General features: G+C 37.7%; 1 long non-coding RNA gene across 1 annotated transcript; it reads left to right on the top strand.

Moving 5' to 3' along the window:
- The first annotated feature begins 1,690 nt into the window (after window positions 1-1,690).
- On the top strand, window positions 1,691-22,287 carry LOC111192011 (uncharacterized). Its single transcript, XR_002649787.2, has 3 exons — window positions 1,691-2,170; window positions 21,414-21,477; window positions 21,670-22,287. It is a non-coding gene; the product is annotated as an uncharacterized LOC111192011 (long non-coding RNA).
- Window positions 22,288-23,261: the final 974 nt, after the last annotated feature.

Below are 23,261 nucleotides of genomic sequence, written 5' to 3'. Positions count from 1 at the left end.
AATTATTAAACTACTATTTTTCCTTTATTTATTTATTTTTGTGTTTGCAGTTTGGAAATGTATGTTGTGAATTTAAAAATATAACTTATCTAAAAAAGGAAATCAATTGGTCATTCATTATTAAGTGATTGTTTTCTCTTGTGTATTTTGAATTACTCTTTAAGCAATCAAAAATATGTTTTATCCGATTACTCGATTAATCGAATCGATTTTTTAAAGTAGAGCACTCGATTACTAAAATAATCGATAGCTGCAGCCCTATAGTTATCTCTGTGGAGATACAGCAAGTTCTACAGTTTATTTATTGAGAAATTTTGGCTCAGGATGTCACATGCAAAAATGTTATGTTATTGGTACGTTAAAGGGTTAAATTAGGCAAAGAGGTGAAATAGAACTATATATTTTTTTTCTTTCAAATAAAACATGTCCATACTGACCTTTTATCAGTTAACACTGTTTCTTATTTGTGTAGTAGCTCTGATAGCTGAATGTGATTCATAAGCTGTCTGAGGATTTGTTCTTTTTACACGTATTAAAATGAAAACAGCGCTCCTGTCTTCTCATATTCCTCCCTTATATGATTCAGAATTGAGGAATGAAACTTTCCCAGTCATTCTTGTTCTACGAATAGTAACCGACTCAACTGAATGTTAAAAACCTCTCCATTGGTTACATTATAATAATTCAGTTATGGTTAAAGGTCTCTTAATGAGCAATGAGTGAGCATGAATATAAAGCACTCCTTCTACTATTCCAACTCAGCTGAAATTGGCAGTGCCAGTGAGATAGGGGGTGAGTTTGCTCAAAGGTAATTTCTTAATTTCTGGGGTTTCATTATGCCTAAAAAAGCAATCTCTCTCCTGTGACTGTGTCAAATTGACTCGGTACGGCAAAATGCACTCATCTGCATAGCTGTCACAACGGCTCATAAGATCTGGCATCCAATAACTTCACAATGCGCAGAATTACCGGTGTCACTTTTAATGTGACATAGCAATTTACATCACACACTGCGGAGACGCGTACACATTTAAAGCGGTTTGCATGGTTAATGGCTGGAACGTTATTTGCATTATAATTTGGCGAGTATGAAGTGTAATCAAGCTACATTGACTCTCGGGGACTGCAGGGACACAGTGGGCGCCGGAGCTGGAGCTGTGGAGCAGTGCTGCTTGGGCTTGCATGCAAATGCGTTGCGCGTGGCCAATCCGATGCACTCCTGACTCTGGGTTAGTTTGCATATTCCGCAGTCGGCATGTCGGACCCCACGCAATCCTCCCCCTAGCCTCTCCTCTGCATTCATTAACAGCCAAGCCATGACAGGTTGATGTGCTGGCGAGCTTATTTTCCTTCTCAATTAAACATATTGTTGCTGTCATTAGATATTTAAAACAAATTTTAATTTTCCATACACTGCAAAAACAAACTATTTATATATAGTACTAAAAAAGAACTGTTAACTTAAAAATACTTAATAGCGATACAGTCTATGTTCGAGAAGTAGTAAAAAGTGTATTTTTAAAGTGGACATGAAACATTTCAGTTATAACGTAACAAGTTGTACAAGTTTTCTAAGGGATTAAATATGATGGATTTTATTTGGGGGGGATTTTTTTATATAAAATGTTTACACACTAAATTATAATATATTTATGTTTGTTACTACCCTAAACGTTTGCGATAGTGCGCAGCCGTTTTGCCCGTGCAGCACTGGTGACGTCACGAGGTTGGTTGGTTGAAGAACCCAGGTACATAGCTAGCTGTCAAGGTTAAGGAAAAGAGCTTGTTGCCGTCAAGATTATGGATAAGGACGAAGTTTAAGGGGTTCCTAGAAACCCAATGGCTTATGCGTTCGAGCCGGTGAGGAGACGAGACAGATTAACGCTACAAACTCCGATTTGTACAGAGGAGCAGCCAGCGGTTCCCGTACAAGTGGAGGACAACACTAAGTTACCTGGTGCAGATGCGGTCACTGCACTGCCGTGCCGACTGCAACCGAGTGGATTTGCTGTCAGGAGGCAAACGTGGACCATTTGCTCAGGGATCTTCCCTGCAGAAACCTGAGCAGAACCTTTCATATGCTTTTCTAAGAGCGAGACGTTTTGGGGGTGTCCCTGCTCTTTCTAGGTGAGGTCCGTGCAGAAACCCTGCAACAGCCCGTCAACAGCAGGTAACGTTACTGCCATCCAGTTAACTAGCTTGTTTATATACATTCAGCTATTTAGCATGTAAAGTCCAGAGTTCATTAAGACTGAATGAAACGTACATGATTTTAGTGGCTATTGAAACACCCAGGCGCTGTTTGGTTAATAAACCGTTCAGTTTGGAAGTTAAAAGGCTTTCTTCATCTAGTTAGCGTTGGCTAGCTATATTAACATGGCTAGCGTTAGCTATTAAGCTAACTAACTTAGCTAGCTTAGTAGCTAACGCTAGCTAAATAGCAAATGCTAGCTATGGTAAGATAGCCAGATAAGTAGCTAACGCTAGCTATGTTATCTTTAACTAAGATACGTAGCTAACGTTAGCTATGTTTTCTTTAACTGTCAGCTTATCTAAACTTTCGGTAACTTACCTCTCGCTGCTCTGCTGGGTGGGCGGCTTCCTTTGGCTTATTCCTTGCGGCTCACAGCTGCTGCTTTCATAGTACCCAGTCAGACGATCTGTACATCCCAGCTGGTCAGATGAAAAAATAAAAACGGAGAAAAAAAGCCTCGGACTTCAGCTTATTTGTCCGGTGAACGACTACTGCTCCTGACTCAAAAACCCTCTCCTCCACATAGTCCTCGTCTAGAAAGTGCTCGCCGCTAAGGTTTAGGTGTCCGCTTAAGAGGCAAGATATGAAACTGAAAGTTGATCTTTTTTTCATTCTTCACCCTATAAAATTTTACTACACCCAGTATTGCTACACCCAGCGGCAGTACAAAACTGGCCCCCCTTCGCAACGATTTTTGGTTTGTTTTGGCTTTTATTATCCATAGAGGAAATACCAACCTCGTGAATCAACCTCGTGACGTTACTTTCAGCGCTGGGAAAAGATGGCGCTACACTTACTTAAAAAATGACATTTAGATTTCTTATTATTTTAATTCAGTTTCACTGACAACTGTTAAACTTATAAGATTTGTTTTATATAATTTCTGACTTTAACATTTGTACAAACACTTATTAGGCAAAAATAGAATTTTCTAAGCTACTGTCAAAAAAGCGCAGGCAAAAATAATAAAAAGACTGCCAAGTCCTTCAATGTGTACAAGAAATGCAGGTCAGACTAGCTATTGAGGTCAGTATGATATCTGGAAGACCAAGAAAACTGTAGAAAAAACTACTGGATGAAAACCATACCTATATACTTATCTACACTTGCCAAATTAGCTTTGGAAAAATGCCCTGTGGTCTGATGAACAACAACAGCTGGCTAACTGTGATGCATGGTGGTGGATTGATCATGTTTTGGGATTGTGCTGCTGCCAGTTGAATTGTCAGTATGGCAAGCTGCATTATCAGGTTTCGAGACATCGAGATGTATTTTTGAAGCAGTACCTGAATGTTTAAGAATGGCAGTACTAGCAACATGACATGTTTATGTATTATGATGTTTTATGATATAATTGAGCAGTGGCATTGGATTGACATAACATGCATAAGTGTTGAATTCTTTTTTATATTTATGATGAGTGGGTTTATTTATTTATTTTCCATTTTCTTTAACCATATGTATGAAATATTGTCCGTTCTCAACATGATGCACAATAACAGAACGATAGGACTCATGATCCATGTCATAAAACAGACATGCCATCTGGATAATGCTGACAAAAATAATGATGTATAGATTTTTTTTACTATATAACATTTAAAACTTAATATATATTATATTTCATGAAATATCTTATGTCATGTTGAGAGTACTGACAGAAACAAATGATAAATATAGCCGCAAGCGGCAATCATCGGGTTCAAGCACCAACTTGCACAATGGTGCCTACTGGAGCATTGAATGGTGATGTGTAAGAAGGTCTAATATGATTGGAGATGCCCTGTCACATTTAGAAATTATCAAGTTTTTCACCTGTTATTAATGTTGAGCAGAGGCCTTTCAACCTGATCAGTGCTTAAATTCACATGTAAATCTAGTGAACTTTGTAGGATATTCATTAAGTGAGTTAGAACTAGTCAAAAGGTGTCTACATGTTATTGGTATTGATCAGGTGGCTTCAACCAGAATGTTCACAAAGTGGTATTCAGATTGACCTTTGAACCTTTGCAGAACAAGCTGAAATGTTTGACCAAACAAGTTTAAATTAACACAAAGGAGTGAATGTTCTGATATGACATGTAATTACGAAGTTATTATAAATCTAGTTCTGAATTAAATGGCGCTTCATCAAGCACCAACTAGCACAATGGTGCCTACTAGAGCATAGGATGGTGATTTGTAAGAAGGTCTAACACAATTGGAGACATTCTGTCACATTTAGAAATGATCAAAAGTCTTTCACCTGTTATTAATGTTGAGAAGAGGCACAAAGGAGTGAATGTTCTGATATGACATGTAATCAAGTTATTCTTAATCTAGTTCTGTATTAAATGGCGCTTCATCAGAGTGATATTGTACAGAGGTCTTTAACATTGTGAGATTACAGCAAATACTGCAGAGTTACAGCAATTTAGGTTAGAAATTCCAAGGACGCACAGATTGCTTGATGCCTGGAGAGTATTGTATGTGAAATTTTCACAAATGTTTTTAATGAACATTTACCTAGAGACTCTACAGTGTGCAGCAAGACTGAAATGGAGGTGATAGGCCAAATATCCAGAGAGTAGTTTCAATATAGCTATTTTCAAACAATTAGCAATTATGAATGAACAAAGCACTTTTTAAACATAGTTGTATTGAGAAATTTGTCAGAGCCACTGTACTAAATATGGCAAAAACAATTAGATGTCAAAATAGTACAGCATGATTGACATATACTCGTTTTTTTGGAACAGCGCCCCCCAGTGGGCGGATTGTTTCAGCACTTTGCAGGTCACTACAGTGTCTCCACCTGAACATAACTGCCAAATATAATCCAGATTGGGCAACATTCAGCCTGCCAAAATGTCTGCTGAATGCTGATTGGCTGATGGTGTTCAGCCATGTTGATTGATTAAGTTGCCCTTTGAACATCCTTTAGAGGCTGTATGATAGATTCTGCATGCAAAGTTTCAACTTGCTAGGTTGCACGGTTGCTGAGAAACAGTGCTCCAAATTTACCTCTTGAAGTGAATGGGGCATATATCCGGAAGGACTAATTTGCATATGGCGGCCATATTGTTTACATATTTCAACTTTTTCTTAATGAATATTGAAGCGCATGCTCTCACGAGTGTTTTGATACCAAACATGCCAGGATTGGTCAAAATTCCTAGGACTAGTTTGCAAAAGTAGGTTTTGCATAGTATGCAAATTAGCACAAAATCTATATAGACGGAAGTGCATGGTCCAAATTGGAAAGTTGTTGGTATTGACCCAAGGAATCCATCAAAAAAAGAATTTTGAATGGAGGTCTTATGGTTTTTGAGTTATTGAGAAAATTGTGAAAAATGAATTTCCTTGTTTATAGCGCCACCACTTGACCAATCGGTGCCATTTTTGTTGTCCACCGAGATGCACTGATCCTACATCTACCTACCAAGTTTCATTTCTCTATGACTTACGGTTTAGGCTGCACAACTGTTTTTACAGGAGAAAAAGAATAATAATAAGAAGAAGAAGAAGAAGAAGAAGAAGAAGAAGAAGAAAAATCTTAGCAAAAACAATATTTACTAAATATTTATTTTTTGTTTTATAAAACAGTATTTAATGCCTATGGATATGTTACATGACTTCCATGTACAGTACGTAGCCTTCAGATAAAGTGTTACTGATATGTATGTCTTTCTTAAATAGAAAAAGTCAGTATAACTATAGGTCAACATAAAATGTCATGGCATATCATAAAATCACATGACATCTCAAATGTACAATGTAAAATTTGGGTAGAGCGATCTTTAAACAGGAACAGAGATGTATAGTGAGAGCTACTTCACTTTTGTACTTACGTACTACAAAGCTGTATCTGTATCTACTGGAGGATTTTTTTTTCTCCTACTTCCACTTTTACTTAACCACATATTTAAAATGAGTTTAATACTTTTTCTCCAATACATTTTTATGTGCTGTATTGTTACTCGTTACAATTATATAAAAAAGCAAACATTTTCACTAAATCCAGAGCAGTAGATGCACTTTCACTGTTTGATGAAGCTCCACATCACTGAGTGAATCAAGAGATCAGGGTGAACACCATATTGTACGTTTACTTTCAGTACTTGAGTTCTACATTTTACAATTAACTACTTGCAATACTTAAATACAAACAATGATGAATACTTTAGTATTTCCACTTAAGTGTGGAGCTTTAAGAACACTTCAGCTTCTACTCAAGTCACTTTTTTGATAGAGCACTTGTACTTTTTCTCAAGTCTGGATCGTTAGTACTTCAGACATCTCTGGACAGAAAGCACCTAAATGCAAAAATGCCACACATTAAACTAATACACCCACAGCACTACATTTCAATCAGACTCAATGTTATCCCAAACAGCATGAAACTATTTTCTGGACATAGCATCTCTTAAAATATTCGGCGTCAAGGTATGCTGGCATTCTCAGGAATCTCCCTGAATGAATTCCCTCAAAAAGAAGGTTAAAAATGCTTGGATTCATATTCATATATTCACGTTTAAAATGGATAAATAATTAGACACTGGCTATGCTTTGTGGCTGCACTCTAAATAGGGAGGCACTGATGAGATGTAGAGAGTCTGGAGAATAAAAGCTATGCTTTGCCACCTCTTTGGCACTGTCAGCAACCATTTCCGGCATGCATGGCATGTGTTTATTCCTGTAATAAGATCAGGGAGTTAAATATTTGGTATTCCACTCGTATGGAACAGGTTGCACAGTGTCACTGTTAATTAAACAAGTCTTCCACTAATCCAGAGTTGCCTCCTGAATAGACCTCAATTGTCCCTCAAGTAAATTATCTTGAGCGCTCCCCATCCCTCTCTCTCTCTCTCACACTCTCTCTCTCTCTGTCTCTCTCTGCTATTAATCACATTTGGCATTTGATTGTACCATTTCATAAAATGCCGATATAAAGCCACTGTTCTTTTATCTTTTATGCATGTTTCTCTGGAGATTTGCCACATCATTAGCTAGCCACAAAGGAAAACATAAAATCATACAACACTTTCCTCGCAAAGTGCCATTTCATCTATCATTCCCTCCATATGAATATCCAATATTAGCATGGAGAAAAAGAGCTGGGGATGAAATGACAGTAAGACTGTACATCTGATTCTAATAACCTACTATAAAAACTACTGGCTTGGCTCTTGTCCTTTGTACCCAGTTAGAAAAGTATACATGTAGGCCTCATATTACAGTTGACATCATATCTACATTGCTGTAAAATTATATTTGTCCTCTTGTACATTTCTTTTGTTTATCCATTTTGCCATACTTACATTTGTTAGATTATCAAACAAACTTTAATATCAAACATAGGTAACATAAGTAAATACAAAAAGAAAAGCAGTTTTTAAAAGACTATTTTATTTATTAAGGGAAAAAAGCTATCCAAACCATCCTGGCCCTAATTGAAAAAGTAATTGCCCCCAGTTAATTCACTTTAATTAATCACATTTTTTGGAAAGCTAAGTTCAATGTGTCTAGCCACAACCAGGCATGATTACTGCCAGACCTGTAGAACCAAGAAATCACTTAAAATGTCTTAAAAAGCAGCACATTATGCCCTGATCTGAGTGAATTCAAGAACAGATGAGAAAACACACTCACTGACATCTATCAGTCTGGAAATGGTTACAAAGTCATTTCTAAGGTTTTGAGACCCCAGAGAAACACAGTGAGAGCTATTTTTCACAAATGGAGATTCCCAGATTCCCTACCATAATTACTCCAAAAGGGCATGGACAACTCCTCTAGGAGGTCCCAAAAGATCCCAAAACAACTTCTAAAGAACTGCAGGTAATACTTTCCTTAATTAAGGTCAGGTTCAATAATAAAAAAAAAAAGACTGAGTAAAAATGGTATCAATGGGAGAGTTCCAAGGCAAAAACCACTGCTGATCAAAAAGAACACAAAGGCCCATCTCACCTTTGCCAATAAATATCCACAGGACTTTGGGAAAATATTTTGTGGACTGACAAGACAAAAGTGGAGTACATCATACTATAATTTAAACATGGTGGTGGTAGAATGTTGATCTGGGGCTATATCCAAAGTATCTGGCCATCAGTTGATGACTTAAGGCTCAGGCGTACTTGGGTTCTGCAGCAGGACAATGACTCAAAGCACACCTGCAAGTCCACCTCTGAATGGCTTTAAAAAAATAAGAATAAAGGTTTTGGAGTGGCCTAGTCAAAGTCTGATTGAGATGCTGTGGCAGGATCTTAAACAGGTGGTTCATGCTCAAAAACTCTCCAATGTGGCCTAATTAAAACAAATCTGTTAAGAATAGTGGACCAGCCAAGTTATTAGGTTTAAGGGGCAAATTCTTTTTCACACAGGGCCAGGTTGGTTTGGATAGAATTTTCCCTTTAAAAATAAAATTGAAATTGCTTTTTTATGTACTCAGGTTATATTTATCTGCTATTTAAATGTGTTTGTTAATCTGAAAATGTAAGTATAATAAAAACAAAAAAATATCTGCAGTGGGGCAAATGCTTTTTCACATCACTGTAAAAAAACTTTTTTTTTTTGTATGAGAAAAAAATAATACAAATCTCACCCCATAATGATTCACCCCATAGTGATTCACCCCTTAGGGATCAAGCAGGTTTCAAAGCTAAATCATTTCTCCCTGGAATGTAACTGGTTTCTCTAAATTAGGAGCTCCAAATGCTACTATCGCAAAACCTGCTGCAATCTACCTCAAATACGCATGTGCCTTAAATGATCATATGAAAATATACTACAATAAAAGCATATACTTCAGTTCACACTTCACATTTTACTGTAATTGTAGTGTCTTAGTGACAGAGCAGGGGATACAGACCAAACTGAACCTTTGGCAATTGAATATTTGGCCCAAAACACACTCATGATTAATTAAGAGAATTAGAACGCACAAGGTGTACTTTTCCAGTCGTTATGATAGCAAAGACACACTGACAGGGCCTAAGAATCTGCACTGTTGATGGCTCTCCTATAGATTTGAGCCTTAAATAGGGCTCAAATGTGGCTTAACATTTTTTTGGACATCTTTATTTCTTCTTTATTCATTATAGGGGTGTCACAATTCTCTAAATCTTCGATTCGATTTTATTTCTGATTTTAGGGTCACCTATCTGATTCGATTCTCGATTTTCTTTCTTTTTTTTTACAGCAGAGAGGCCTATGCCAGTTTTAGATTAGTCTATGGTCAGTCATTGGTTTGATTCATCAAATGTCTTATTTGAAAAGGTGGGCTTGATATAAGTGATGCAAAGTGATACAAGTGATCTGTAATACACCACATTAGGCACAAAAGTCAAATTTAAATCATTTCATTAAGATATATATGTAATGACATCTAGTGGCTTTTTTGGTAGCAGCAGTGTGTATTATTAAAATAAATAATAATAAAATACAGGAACAGTCCTGTACAAAATAATAGAACAATTAGAGCCTTAACAAACTGAACTCTATCCTACTAGAACAGTTAAACTTGAAAAATAAGACTGTAAGACTTTTTCGGTCCCTGAAAATGACAGTTTTTTGTTCTTTAATAAAGATATTATTAACTTTATCAGAGAGAAAGATGCTCCTTAAGGTACTAAAACTATTAACATATTTGAGGCAAGACAAAACAACTGATATTTTTATATTTTCAAGTTTTTCTTTAAGAAGATGAAAATGTCCACATTCTCTGGAGAAAGGACTGCTCTTTGAGCAGTCACAATGTCCGCAGCGTCGGCTAGTGTGCTGCACCATTTGCGGGAGGGACCGTCGATCCTCTTTTTGACTTCGAGGCTCAAAACATTGACCTAATTTCGATCGATTTTGATAAAATATCGAAATCGGGACACCCCTAATTCATTACACTGATTTGTAGCTTGTAACAAGTCATAAGGAATGCCAAACTTGTTCTAACTTACCTTACAGGGTTTCCGCCACGTTCATTTCAGTGCGGCGGTCCGCCACGCCTTCGTTCTTCCCCGCCACCCTTCGTGAAAATTCGGAGCCCGGCGTTTTTCCCGCGCTTGATCAGCGTTGCCCCGCCCTCTCTCGTTTCTGACACTGGAATTTGATCATCTCGACAGGACACCGGCTGTCAAACTGGACAACTGAATCCGAGGTATGTGGCGCTGAAATGATGTTTTTTTATATTTGTGAACAAGTTGTTGAACATTGTTCAAGGGTTATATCGGTAATATGTTGTAGACGTAGCCTACACAACACGGCTGGTTTCGCATGTTGCATCTATTTCGGGAGGCTACAGGTGAGGGCTTCTCTAGCCGTAATTCCTAAACGCACAGCTGTGTTCCAGTCCTGCACATGTAGCAGGGTGGCCGCGGGTCCTTAAAAAGTCTTAAATGGTATTAAATTTCATTTTTGTCAAATAAGGCCTTGAAAAGTCTTATTTTGTCTTAAAATTTCAACCAAAATGTCTTAAATTTGCCGGAGCTAAATTTAGGGGGGAATAATTCCGTCAGCCATGTGTTGAACTTCGGGGGTGGAAATCGGTAGTTAGTCATGCAGTGCCAACATAACGCGCGCGCGAGAGAGAGAGTGTGAGTATAGGACACAGCGAGAGAGAGAGACTGAAACATAACGCGAGAGAGAGAGAGCGAGAGCGCGCCTGTAAATAGCGAGAGAGAGAGACTGAAACATAATGCGAGAGAGAGAGAGAGAGAGAGACTGAAACATAATGCGCGCGCGAGAGAGAGAGATGAATTAAACAGTGATTAAACAGCTTCAACTTACGCAGGTGTCCACTCAGGCTCACTCACCTGGTGGAGTGAAAATCACGCTATGTTTCTGTTTCTGGAGCTGTCATAAAGCAAGGATGTAGGGCCCTTGAATAGAGGCACCCTAGAACAGCTCTGTGATGCATTTGTTTTCACGGTCCAGTAAACATTTTATTGTAATTAAATTAAAGATTAAAGATATTGATATGTATAATTTAACATTTTGTGTTGCACACTTTTACGTTTACCGTATCTGAAAAAAGAACAATAAGGATTTATTTTAAAGAAACCTACTTTTTGCAACTTTTTGTTTTAAGTGGGCATTTTTCAGTGACAGTTGGAAATAAAGAAAATAACTGGAAACATGTGTAATTGTGTTATATCGTGATATCATTAACGTGATATAAATTATCGGTTCCCAACCGGGGGGTCCTGCCACCGCACCTTCAAGGAAATCCTGGGGGAAACCCTGCCTTATTTTTCAACGTCCCTTATGCACTGTGATGCTCACTTGGAAAAACCCTACCTGGAACAGAACACACGCACATCCACAGGGCATGATCCATCCAATTTTACAAACGCTGTTCATTCCTCCCCTAGAGAGAAATACCTTAGACCCCAGATCCAACAGATACTAACTTCAAACCTAAGAATGAAGACCTGTTGTCAGAGGCCTGGCCTTAACATGGATGTTTGATTTTGTGAAAGCCCCTAAGACTTATACTTACATTTCCTCTTAAAATTGTCAAAGAAGCTTTCAGACCATGGATATAAAGTATTTATTCAGCTAAACTAAATCCTGAGTACATTTTATAGACTCCATTTACTGTATTCCAGTGAAATTAGACACACAATTAAACTACAATCTGTGAACTAACAGAGCCATCCAAAAGCTTACAGTGTGTGCTGAGAAGTCAAACAGAGAAGCCGAAGCACAGTATGAATGACAATTTTACAAAGTGCTCACGACTGACTAATGTGCCAAAAGTTTGTTTTAATGGTAAAGCAATGAAATTAAACATTCTCATTACTTTTAATGATTAAAACATCTTTTATGAGTTGCTCATAAAAGATTTTTATTAGCAGATGGTATGAATTATATGAATATTCCCTTCAAAAAATGGTCACATTTTATCTCACAGAGTTCAGGTAGAAGGACCCCATATCAGAATTTTGCTTAGGGCCGCAAGGAAGTCCGGACCAGCTCCGAAAGGCATTACCACCCACAGTAGACAGCATCCACATTCAAATCAGGACCCTCCAAAGCACTGTGGTATGTGCAGCAGGGATAAGATAAGTTTGGGTCTAGGTTTAGGTTTTAAGGTGTAAATTTAGTTTGTGTTTAGGCTAAGTTGTAGATTAGGTTTAGATTGAGTTGTAAGTTCGCTTTAGGTTTAGATCGAGGTGTATATTGTAAGTTTAGGTTTAGATTAAGGTGTACATTGTGAGTTTAGGTTTAGATCGAGGTGTACATTATGAGTTTAGGTTTAGATCGAGGTGTACATTGTGAGTTTAGGTTTAGATCGAGGTGTACATTGTGAGTTTAGGTTTAGATCGAGGTGTACATTGTGAGTTTAGGTTTAGATTGAGGTTTAGATTGTGAGTTTAGGTTTAGATCGAGGTGTTTATTGTGAGTTTAGGTTTAGATCGAGGTGTTTATTGTGAGTTTAGGTTTAGATCGAGGTGTTTATTGTGAGTTTAGGTTTAGATCGAGGTGTATATTGTGAGTTTAGGTTTAGATCGAGGTGTATATTGTGAGTTTAGGTTTAGATCGAGGTGTATATTGTGAGTTTAGGTTTAGATCGAGGTGTTTATTGTGAGTTTAGGTTTAGATCGAGGTGTATATTGTGAGTTTAGGTTTAGATCGAGGTGTATATTGTGAGTTTAGGTTTAGATTGAGGTGTACATTGTGAGTTTAGGTTTAGATCGAGGTGTATATTGTGAGTTTAGGTTTAGATCGAGGTGTTTATTGTGAGTTTAGGTTTAGATCGAGGTGTACTTTATGAGTTTAGGTTTAGATTGAGGTGTACATTGTGAGTTTAGGTTTAGATTAAGGTGTACTTTGTGAGTTTAGGTTTAGATTAAGGTGTACATTGTGAGTTTAGGTTTAGATCGAGGTGTACATTATGAGTTTAGGTTTAGATCGAGGTGTACATTGTGAGTTTAGGTTTAGATTAAGGTGTACATTGTGAGTTTAGGTTTAGATCGAGGTGTATATTATGAGTTTAGGTTTAGATCGAGGTGTACATTGTGAGTTTAGGTTTAGATTGAGGTGTACATTGTGAGTTTAGGTTTAGATCGAGGTGTACATTATGAGTTTAGGTTTAGATCGAGGTGTACATTATGAGTTTAGGTTTAGATAGAGGTATTTATTGTGAGTTTAGGTTTAGATCGAGGTGTATATTGTGAGTTTAGGTTTAGATCGAGGTGTACTTTATGAGTTTAGGTTTAGATTGAGGTGTACATTGTGAGTTTAGGTTTAGATCGAGGTGTACATTGTGAGTTTAGGTTTAGATCGAGGTGTACATTGTGAGTTTAGGTTTAGGTCGAGTTGTATATTGTGAGTTTAGGTTTAGATCGAGGTGTACTTTGTGAGTTTAGGTTTAGATTGAGGTGTATATTGTGAGTTTAGGTTTAGATCGAGGTGTATATTGTAAGTTTAGGTTTAGATTAAGGTGTACATTGTGAGTTTAGGTGTACATTGTGATTTAGGTTTAGGTTGAGGTGTATATTGTGAGTTTAGGTTTAGATTGAGGTTTAGATTGTGAGTTTAGGTTTAGATCGAGGTGTTTATTGTGAGTTTAGGTTTAGATCGAGGTGTTTATTGTGAGTTTAGGTTTAGATCGAGGTGTTTATTGTGAGTTTAGGTTTAGATCGAGGTGTATATTGTGAGTTTAGGTTTAGATCGAGGTGTATATTGTGAGTTTAGGTTTAGATCGAGGTGTATATTGTGAGTTTAGGTTTAGATCGAGGTGTTTATTGTGAGTTTAGGTTTAGATCGAGGTGTTTATTGTGAGTTTAGGTTTAGATCGAGGTGTACATTGTGAGTTTAGATTTAGATCGAGGTGTTTATTGTGAGTTTAGGTTTAGATCGAGGTGTATATTGTGAGTTTAGGTTTAGATCGAGGTGTATATTGTGAGTTTAGGTTTAGATTGAGGTGTACATTGTGAGTTTAGGTTTAGATCGAGGTGTATATTGTGAGTTTAGGTTTAGATCGAGGTGTTTATTGTGAGTTTAGGTTTAGATCGAGGTGTACTTTATGAGTTTAGGTTTAGATTGAGGTGTACATTGTGAGTTTAGGTTTAGATTAAGGTGTACTTTGTGAGTTTAGGTTTAGATTAAGGTGTACATTGTGAGTTTAGGTTTAGATCGAGGTGTACATTATGAGTTTAGGTTTAGATCGAGGTGTACATTGTGAGTTTAGGTTTAGATTAAGGTGTACATTGTGAGTTTAGGTTTAGATCGAGGTGTATATTATGAGTTTAGGTTTAGATCGAGGTGTACATTGTGAGTTTAGGTTTAGATTGAGGTGTACATTGTGAGTTTAGGTTTAGATCGAGGTGTACATTATGAGTTTAGGTTTAGATCGAGGTGTACATTATGAGTTTAGGTTTAGATAGAGGTGTTTATTGTGAGTTTAGGTTTAGATCGAGGTGTATATTGTGAGTTTAGGTTTAGATCGAGGTGTACTTTATGAGTTTAGGTTTAGATTGAGGTGTACATTGTGAGTTTAGGTTTAGATCGAGGTGTACATTGTGAGTTTAGGTTTAGATTGAGGTGTACATTGTGAGTTTAGGTTTAGGTCGAGTTGTATATTGTGAGTTTAGGTTTAGATCGAGGTGTACTTTGTGAGTTTAGGTTTAGATTGAGGTGTATATTGTGAGTTTAGGTTTAGATCGAGGTGTATATTGTAAGTTTAGGTTTAGATTAAGGTGTACATTGTGAGTTTAGGTTTAGATTGAGGTGTACATTGTGAGTTTAGGTTTAGGTTGAGGTGTATATTGTGAGTTTAGGTTTAGATCGAGGTGTATATTGTGAGTTTAGGTTTAGATCGAGGTGTACTTTGTGAGTTTAGGTTTAGATCGAGGTGTACATTGTGAGTTTAGGTTTAGGATAATGTGTAAGTTACATTTAGGCATAGGTTGCATCTCGTGTTTCTTCATTTTTCTTTAAACTATATTCTGAAGAATGAAAAACTTGTACTTGATAGCTCTTTTGACTGGAAATGACATGAAGGGTGGTCTCAGATTTTGCACAGATGCATTTGATTGGGTGTTTATTTACATGCTCTCTTGTGTGCAAGAATCTGGTAGAATTGTGAATGTAGCAAATAAACCATGAAACCTTTTCTTCAAACTGTTTCCACTTACAGTTACGTGTCATTGGTTGCCCACAGTGCAGAAAAGCAATCCTGCATAAACTGATCGTTCCTCACCCCACACTTCAATAGCTTCAGGCCTGGAATTAGTTTTGTAATTTTCAGCCTCTCTGTTGTTTTTTGCGCAGAATTTATGTGTTTTGGATGCTGATTCCAGATCGATCAGTAAGTGAAGAAAAGCCATGCGGTGAGGCAGCAAATGTGTAATGCGTTTTCACACGTGCTGTCGACAAATAAGTGCCCCCCAGCCCACCGGTATAGGCTCCAGTAATTCTCCCCGTTTTCCAGTAACTGACCGCTGATTTTGCTTATTGTTTTAGCATTAAACCTGATTCCTCTTGTTGTGAAATCAACAACACATTATTGCCATTAACCTGCAGCTCCTGCACCTCTTGCACACGGTGACAGAAGCGGCGCTCGGTGATAAGATGGGCGCCACAGATTTGCTGCAGGCATTAAAACAAATTAACCTTCAAATATTTCTTCGATCGCTGATGCACCGCTGGGACCTCGCCCTCGGGGCCTCCCATCCGCCTCCTCTTCCATGTGACCAAATGTAATCTTTCGCATTTCATTTGCACGCACATTATTATTTATACCACCCAGATTTACTGTGGGCGATGGCACAGATTGGATTCTGGTCAAGGGTTCGGGTGGGCTGGGGGGAGGAGGCGCAGGTAATTACGGGCGAAATGAATGGAGGCCTGGGATGAGGCTGGGGCCTGACTGCTGGGAGGGCTTTATTAAATATGGAGCCGGTTTGATCTGATCTGCGGCCTAAGGCTATTGACCGCCTCGGGGGGAGATAATGGTAAAGGGGAAACAACAGCCTGATGGATGTATTATTTGTGTAGGGGCCTGATTGACGAGACACAAGATTCGTTTACAGAGGCAGCATCAGCACATTCGAATTCGATCATCTCCGATCACCATAGCCTATTTATCCCAGCGTCTCCTCCGTTTCCACCGGTCTGTGTGATGCTGCTAGTGGTTTAATATGAATGAATCCTTTAGAAGGATGATCATTAGGGAAGAAACAGACCGCTGATAGTAAGACTGGGCAATATATTGTTTGTTAATCGTTTTCGTGTTATTGACCTCCGTATACTGATATCGCAGAAGACTGCAATGTGCAAATGAGCCTTGAAACATACACGAAAGGGCAGACATAGTAAACCTTTTGCACCAGATTTAGACTTTAGCTTTAGCTAATAGGAGCTATATTAGCTTTTTCACATTTTAAAACCCATTACTGAAATACAAAAATAAAACATTTCTTGCTTTAGTTGATTTTTCATTTTGCTAGTGATTTTAAAATGTGGAAAAAGGTATCATTTTAACCATGGTAACAGTTATATAAAGATCTAGAGATTGTTAAAACTACTAAAATAAGGTAAAGAACTTGCCAATGCATTATTAAAAAGTTGAAGGACAGTGGGGAACATCATCTTTAAGAAAGGAATGTGGTTGGAAAGGCGATCCCTTAAACATTAGGTCAAATCAAATGCTAGAAAAACAACACTAGAACCTGAACTAGAAATATGTTTAATAGTGAAAGTAAGAGCATTTCCACACTTGGGAATAAACTTGCTAGGCAACATAAAGATTGGCGTGTTCCATAGTGAGGTTTCTGCAGTTGGTCAGGTCTAGGTTCAGCAACATTATGTGCCCAAAGAACGAGGTCAGCTGACTACCTGAATATACTGAATATAGACCAGGTTATTCCATCAATTTGTTTTCCTCCCTTCAGTAAGCAATCTGTATCACTACATTTTTATACTGCAGGTAAAACATGCTGATCAGGAATTAATATATGGAGTATGTTTCCAAAATAGAGATAATTACTACACATAAAGAAAATGAAGTTAGATGTTCCCCTGGGATTGTTTGAGTGACCTTCCATCTGAAAAATACACATACTGCTAAACCCTGCAGCTGAAAATGCTAACTAACTAACCTTGTTTAATCTGACATTAACATGCATCCTGATCTGATCATAAAGTGGCCAGCACAAAGTGCAGAACTGAATGGGGTACATTGTGTTAATACAATCCCTCTAACCACATTCAGAGGTAGTCAGACACGGATATGTGCATATTATTATTGTACTGCGAATGCGAAAGAATCTCGATGTGTCCCTATCAGCAAAGCACTGCCCATATTAACTCTGTTAAAACAGTTACATAATAATCGTAAGACCACACGTCAACTGTCTGCACGAGCAGGCTGCCATTGCATGCTAATGGATGAATGAACCAGACTATCCTCCAGTGGAAGATTAATTTTAATTCACATACACTTCAGATTATTGTTCTTTAATATTTGGATGAAAGTATATGTCTGGAAATTCTAAAACTGTTCAGTCTGCATTCCATGATTTTATTTATAAAACTGACATACAATCTTAAATGGGTCTTATCTGAAACAAACCTGGATGCTAGTCTTTGATTAGCTATGGAGGAGCACTCGCACTGTACCTGTGCCTTTGCCTGCATCTGGCCCTGTGCCTGTGTCTGTGCTTGTATCTGTACCTGTGCCTGCAACTATGCCTACGTCTGTGCCTGTGCTTCCACTTTTTGAAAAGAAAGTTTTATTAAGAGCATTAAAAGCATGTTCAAATTGGGTAAAAAATACTAAAAGTGCATTTTGAATTACTTCCTGAAAATACACATTAAATATACTTTCTCTGTATTTCCATGAAATGTATTTTTAAGCAATGTGCTTTAAATTATACGTTGTGTTGATAGAAAATATATATAGTGGCATTAAATACTGCTTAAAATGCATTTTAGTGTATTTTTTCCGCTAGCATTAAGGTGTACACAATATGTTCATCAATACACAAAGTAGTACATTTACAATAAACTGCAAATGTATTAAAAATGTGTTTAAAAATACATACTTAAATCTACCTGAGTTTTCTATCAGTAATTGTACGAAAAAAGCACTCAAAAGCACAATTTAATACTTTTATGTTGTGTTTAAATATAGCTTAATTACAACTGAAATATACTTATGTTCCCATACGTTGTTCCAAAATAGTACATTTAGTATGAATTTAAGAACATATTTTAATTTTATATGCACTTGTCCATGTTAAGTATACTTTTAAAAAATATACTTTCCTTTACAAGGGTGTGCCTGCATTAGTACCTGTGCCTGCATCTGTGTCTGTGCCTGTGCCTGTATCTATGCCTGCATCTGTGCTTGCATCTGTACCTGTGCCTGCAACTGCGTCTGTACCTAAGCCTGTACTTGGGCCTGCATCTATGCCTGTGCCTACGCCTGTCCTATGGCCTGTGCCTGTGCCTGCGCCTGAGGAACACCTTCTTTTTCCACACTGGAAGAGGGGGATGAAATCCCACTGATACAGAACGAAAAGATATCAGAAGGTAAATTTTGTTACAGGCCACATTTATTGAAGCCTGTATGTGCAGCCAGGAGCAGAGGTGAGGGGTGAACATTGGTTATAACCCATGTTTTCTCTAGATGATGGCTGGGGTGTGGTGGGTAAATACGGGAAGGGAAAACATGCTGTATTATTGGTTAATATGATTTCCACTGCTGCCAGTGTTCTGTGTACAATGTAGGCAAATGTCAAAAGCTGTTTAGAGGCAAGTTAATATACTTCAATACTACAAATAAAAAAGTCTTTTGAATGAACTATTTTAAATATTAACACATTTTATTTATGTGTTAAAAATGTCTACTTTTTAATTGACCTAAAATCTGAGAAATCTGTGTTTTTAAATACAGTATGTTGAGATATGTATGCATTGTATTTTGTTAAAAAAAACAGGCAGGTGTAACAGTTAGCATCCTTGTATTTTCTATTTCTTTTAGATTCTAAAAGAACTACGTACTAAAAAGTACTAAAGATCCCTCCAGTCTGAATTGCTCATGAATTGCTTATTACTCCAGCCTCACAGCATCAGCAAATAAAGGTGTTTGCCTTCCAGACTCCAACGAGGATCGGCGCTCCACAGGCAAATAAAAAGCCTTGTTCCCAAACCTCCAAGACACGAGGGAAAGAGAGGCCCAGGCAGGCAGAGGTCAAGCACTTACATTAATAACACCAAAAAGGGCTCCTGCTGCTCTCCACACATTTTCCAGCCCAAGGCCACGGCAGCCATGTTCGGTCTCGAGCTGGAGCAGAAACTCTTTGCTAAATCTGATCTTGTTAAAGGCCGCATTAAATATTGATCAGCCCTGAAGATACTCAATAAGCTGTGGTTCTGCAGCCGGCCCGCGCCACAGAGTTTGAGCCCAGGACTGCATGAGTTATGACAGAGTGTGGAGGGTCGAGTGCGGGCCCCGCCGGGAGATCTAGGGAGACAAATGGCAATGCAGGTGGCAGTTTTTCACTTTGGTGCCACACACTGACAAGCCGGGTGTCCAATGGATGCAAAATAAAACAGCCATAGCTTATCTGGCCTTGTTCACGGAATGTTTGCGAGTTACAGATATGTGACTGCGGCGATCTATCCAGACATATTCAGATACTCTGCAGCATTAATAATCTCTCTGCATATCACTTACATGAGTTATTGAAGCTGTGAAGGTGAATAAAAAGGCTGCTTGGCCAGATACTTCACTGTCAATCTAAGAGTGTTTTCACACCTGTACTTTTTGGTCCAGCAATCGCATCAAAACAACCTCACCAATACCCTTAAAAGGGAGATGCTCAACAAGCTCTGGAGCGGTTTGCTTTTGGTGAGAAAGTGATCCCACCTCAATCTGATCCAACTATAAAATCTACTCCTCGAGTTTGAGCTAAATCACACTCATATCCAGTTTAACCAAGTATATTGCACAGGTTATTACTACAGCTATGGGCAAATACCATCTGTGCCATTGCTCCATGTCAAACTGCACAGCAATCTGCACTAGTCCAGAACACAGGACCTTTTTTCTGTATTTACTTTCATGCTCCTGCTCCAGACAGCTTTGACCAATAACAGGAGAGAGCATTCTCATAGGGTTTGTTGTAATGTATTTTGGTACACTCTGATGGATTTTTCCTTGTGTAAAAACAAACCAAAAAATGTGCCATCTCCTTAACTGATTGGATCAGAGCAAACTAACTTTTGGTGTTAAAAGTCTCTATCCAGCTACCGATTTTTGATTAGTATAACTTTTTCTGAACATTACAATTAATGACCTTAGAACTCTTAAAATCTGTCAAGTTTTCCGAATGTTCTTAGACCCTTTTTGCTAAACATTTTTTTTTTGCATTCTGCTAATGTTGTTGTTCATTTTTTTAAGTTGATTTCTGTGTCTACCAGTTTGATGGTTGTGGGAAAAAGTTTTTATGGTAGAGTTGTAGTGATTGTGGTGAATTTTAGACCAGGTTATGCACCAAAATCAACCTCCAATAGAATTAAACAGAGCTTTTATATTTACTGTGCCATTTAGATCTATTGTTTTAAATGATCTCTGTTTGATTTGGCTGCAAAAACCTTTGTAATGTAATTTATAATATTAGAGGTCCTGTATGTGATTCTGAACTATTAATCTTGAGTTCAACAGCAAAACAAACACATGCCTCACTTTAGTTCTTCACAACATGGGTTAACAAACTGTTGTTACAATTGCTACTTATTAGCAAGCCACTAATTCACTATTTACTAATGAGGAAAAAAAACAATAATTATATAATTCTATATAATTTATATATATTACTATGTAGATATGTGGATCATGTTTTGCTCGAGTGGAGAGCACACAGCTCGCCCGAAGTACATGCTCAAGTCAAGGAGGTAAAAAAAAGGCCAGGCGGTTTGCTTTTGCTGTTTTTGGAGCTACAGCTGCACCAAGAGATGTGTGGGTACAGAGAGAAGCACGTAGCGCATGCGTAAAAGCAAAAAGACCGTTCACATTCATGCCATATGTCGATGGATTGGATACACATTTGATTTAGGACCACATATAAAAGTGACTTAGATTTGAACACAGCCATGAAAAAATCAGATGTAAGCCACATTGAGCCTGATGATCTGAATGTAGCCTAAGACACTTTTCCTGTTTCCTGTTTAGAAAACCACAGATCAGTATGGACACTGGACTTTTTAACAGAACACAAACAGAGAGAGATCAAGAAGTAAGAATTGTGCAAAAAGTGTATTAGACTTAAATCATATACAGCATCTTTAACTTTTAAAAAAACTCATTAATCTTGTAGATGTTAATAAAGTGTGATATATATTTTTTGCTGTGTTTTCTAAATTGATTTGAACAGAAATTCTTTTTTTTTTCAAGACACAAATGAACCAGTGTTTCTTTATTTCTCCAGGAAAGAGCTTTCTTTACCTTCATCCACACAAAAGCACATTTGCTATGAGCTATATAGCTAATCTCACTGCGTAAGCCCCTCATCAAGCTCATTTGAGCCCCTGCAGTACCTAAAACAGCAATCAGAGGCAGGTAAACACTACACTTTAGCCACACTAATGAAGAAAACAATTCTCTCAAATGAGGCTAGAATTAGATTACATACAGTATGCTGTGCGAGAGAGTGTTTTTTCCTCTGAAATTAGCTAAGCACTGCTACAATTAAACAAGTAGCACACCTGGTGATAAATAGCCCCCAAAGACATTAGAAGAGGTGAAAGGAGGGGAGGAACAGGGGGGCATCTTCAGCTCGTGAGAAGTCCCTGAATTGTGCTGGTTGAGTTGCAGCTGTGAGCGGCTTTACAGCGATGCTGCTCATTCCTCCCGCCTCATTTATCATAGTCAGCGCTGAGGAGGAGGCTGGAGGCCATGCTGGGTCTATTGTATTAGCAAACACACTCGTCAGAGCACAGCTCATTGTCTGCTTTTTACACCCTCTTCCCCTCCGCAGTGTCCTTGCGCTCTAGTAATGAGCGGCTAGTTGAGGTAGAGGTGTTAAAAGGCAGCCTATTCCATGTCAATGCAGGAGCTCCTACTAATATAATAATATAGCTCTTCACGGCATAGAGGCATATTCAGTTTTTTTCTTTATTGTATACAACTGCAGTTTTCAAATGATGTTTATTTTATATATCTACACTATATGGCTTCTATTCATATAAACTGCAGTTCTAAAAACATGTTATTACATTCACATAATGCCACTGTTTTCACTGAAAGAAAATATATCATGGCAAGAGAAATCATCTTATGTTTTGGGAACAAAATGAGAGACCACTTAAAAAAGGTGAGTTTCTTTGATTTGACCAAATTGAAATCCTCTGGAATATAATCAAGAGAAAGATGGATGATCACAAGCCATCAAACCAAGCTGAACTGCTTGAAATTTTGCACCAGGAATGGCGTAAAGTTATCCAAAATCAGTGTGTAAGACTGGTGGAGGAGAACATGCCAAGGTGCATGAACTCCTAAGACTTGAATATGAATATGAACTTTTTTCTTTGCATTATTTGCAGTTTGAAAGCTCTGCATGTTTTTTGTTATTTCAGCCATTTCTTATTTTCTGCAAAAAATGCTGTAAATGACAATATTTTTATTTGGAATTTGGGAGAAATGTTGTCCGTAGTTTATAGAATAAAACAACAATGTTCATTTTACTCAAACATATACCTATAAATAGCAAAATCAGAGAAACTGATTCAGAAACTGAATTGGTCTCTTAATTTTTTTCAGAGCTGTATGAAGGACAGACAGGGGACAGACAAGTGTCAACCCTGACTAGTGGAGGAGAACATGCCAAGATGCATGGATTAAAAACAAGGGTTATTTCACCAAATATTGATTTTCCCCTTTTTTTTGCAAATAAATGCTCAAATTACTCAAACATATACCTATAAATAGCAAAATTAGAGAAACTGATTCAGAAACTGAAGTGTTCTCTTATTTTTTTTTTTCCAGAGCTTTATATGTTACTGGTAAATCTTATTATATGCT

The sequence above is a fragment of the Astyanax mexicanus genome, chromosome 18 (genome assembly GCF_023375975.1).
Source record: "Astyanax mexicanus isolate ESR-SI-001 chromosome 18, AstMex3_surface, whole genome shotgun sequence".
Lineage (NCBI taxonomy): Eukaryota > Metazoa > Chordata > Actinopteri > Characiformes > Acestrorhamphidae > Astyanax > Astyanax mexicanus.
Note: the sequence above shows the minus strand (reverse complement) of the source record. Positions and strands in the feature narration are given on the sequence as shown.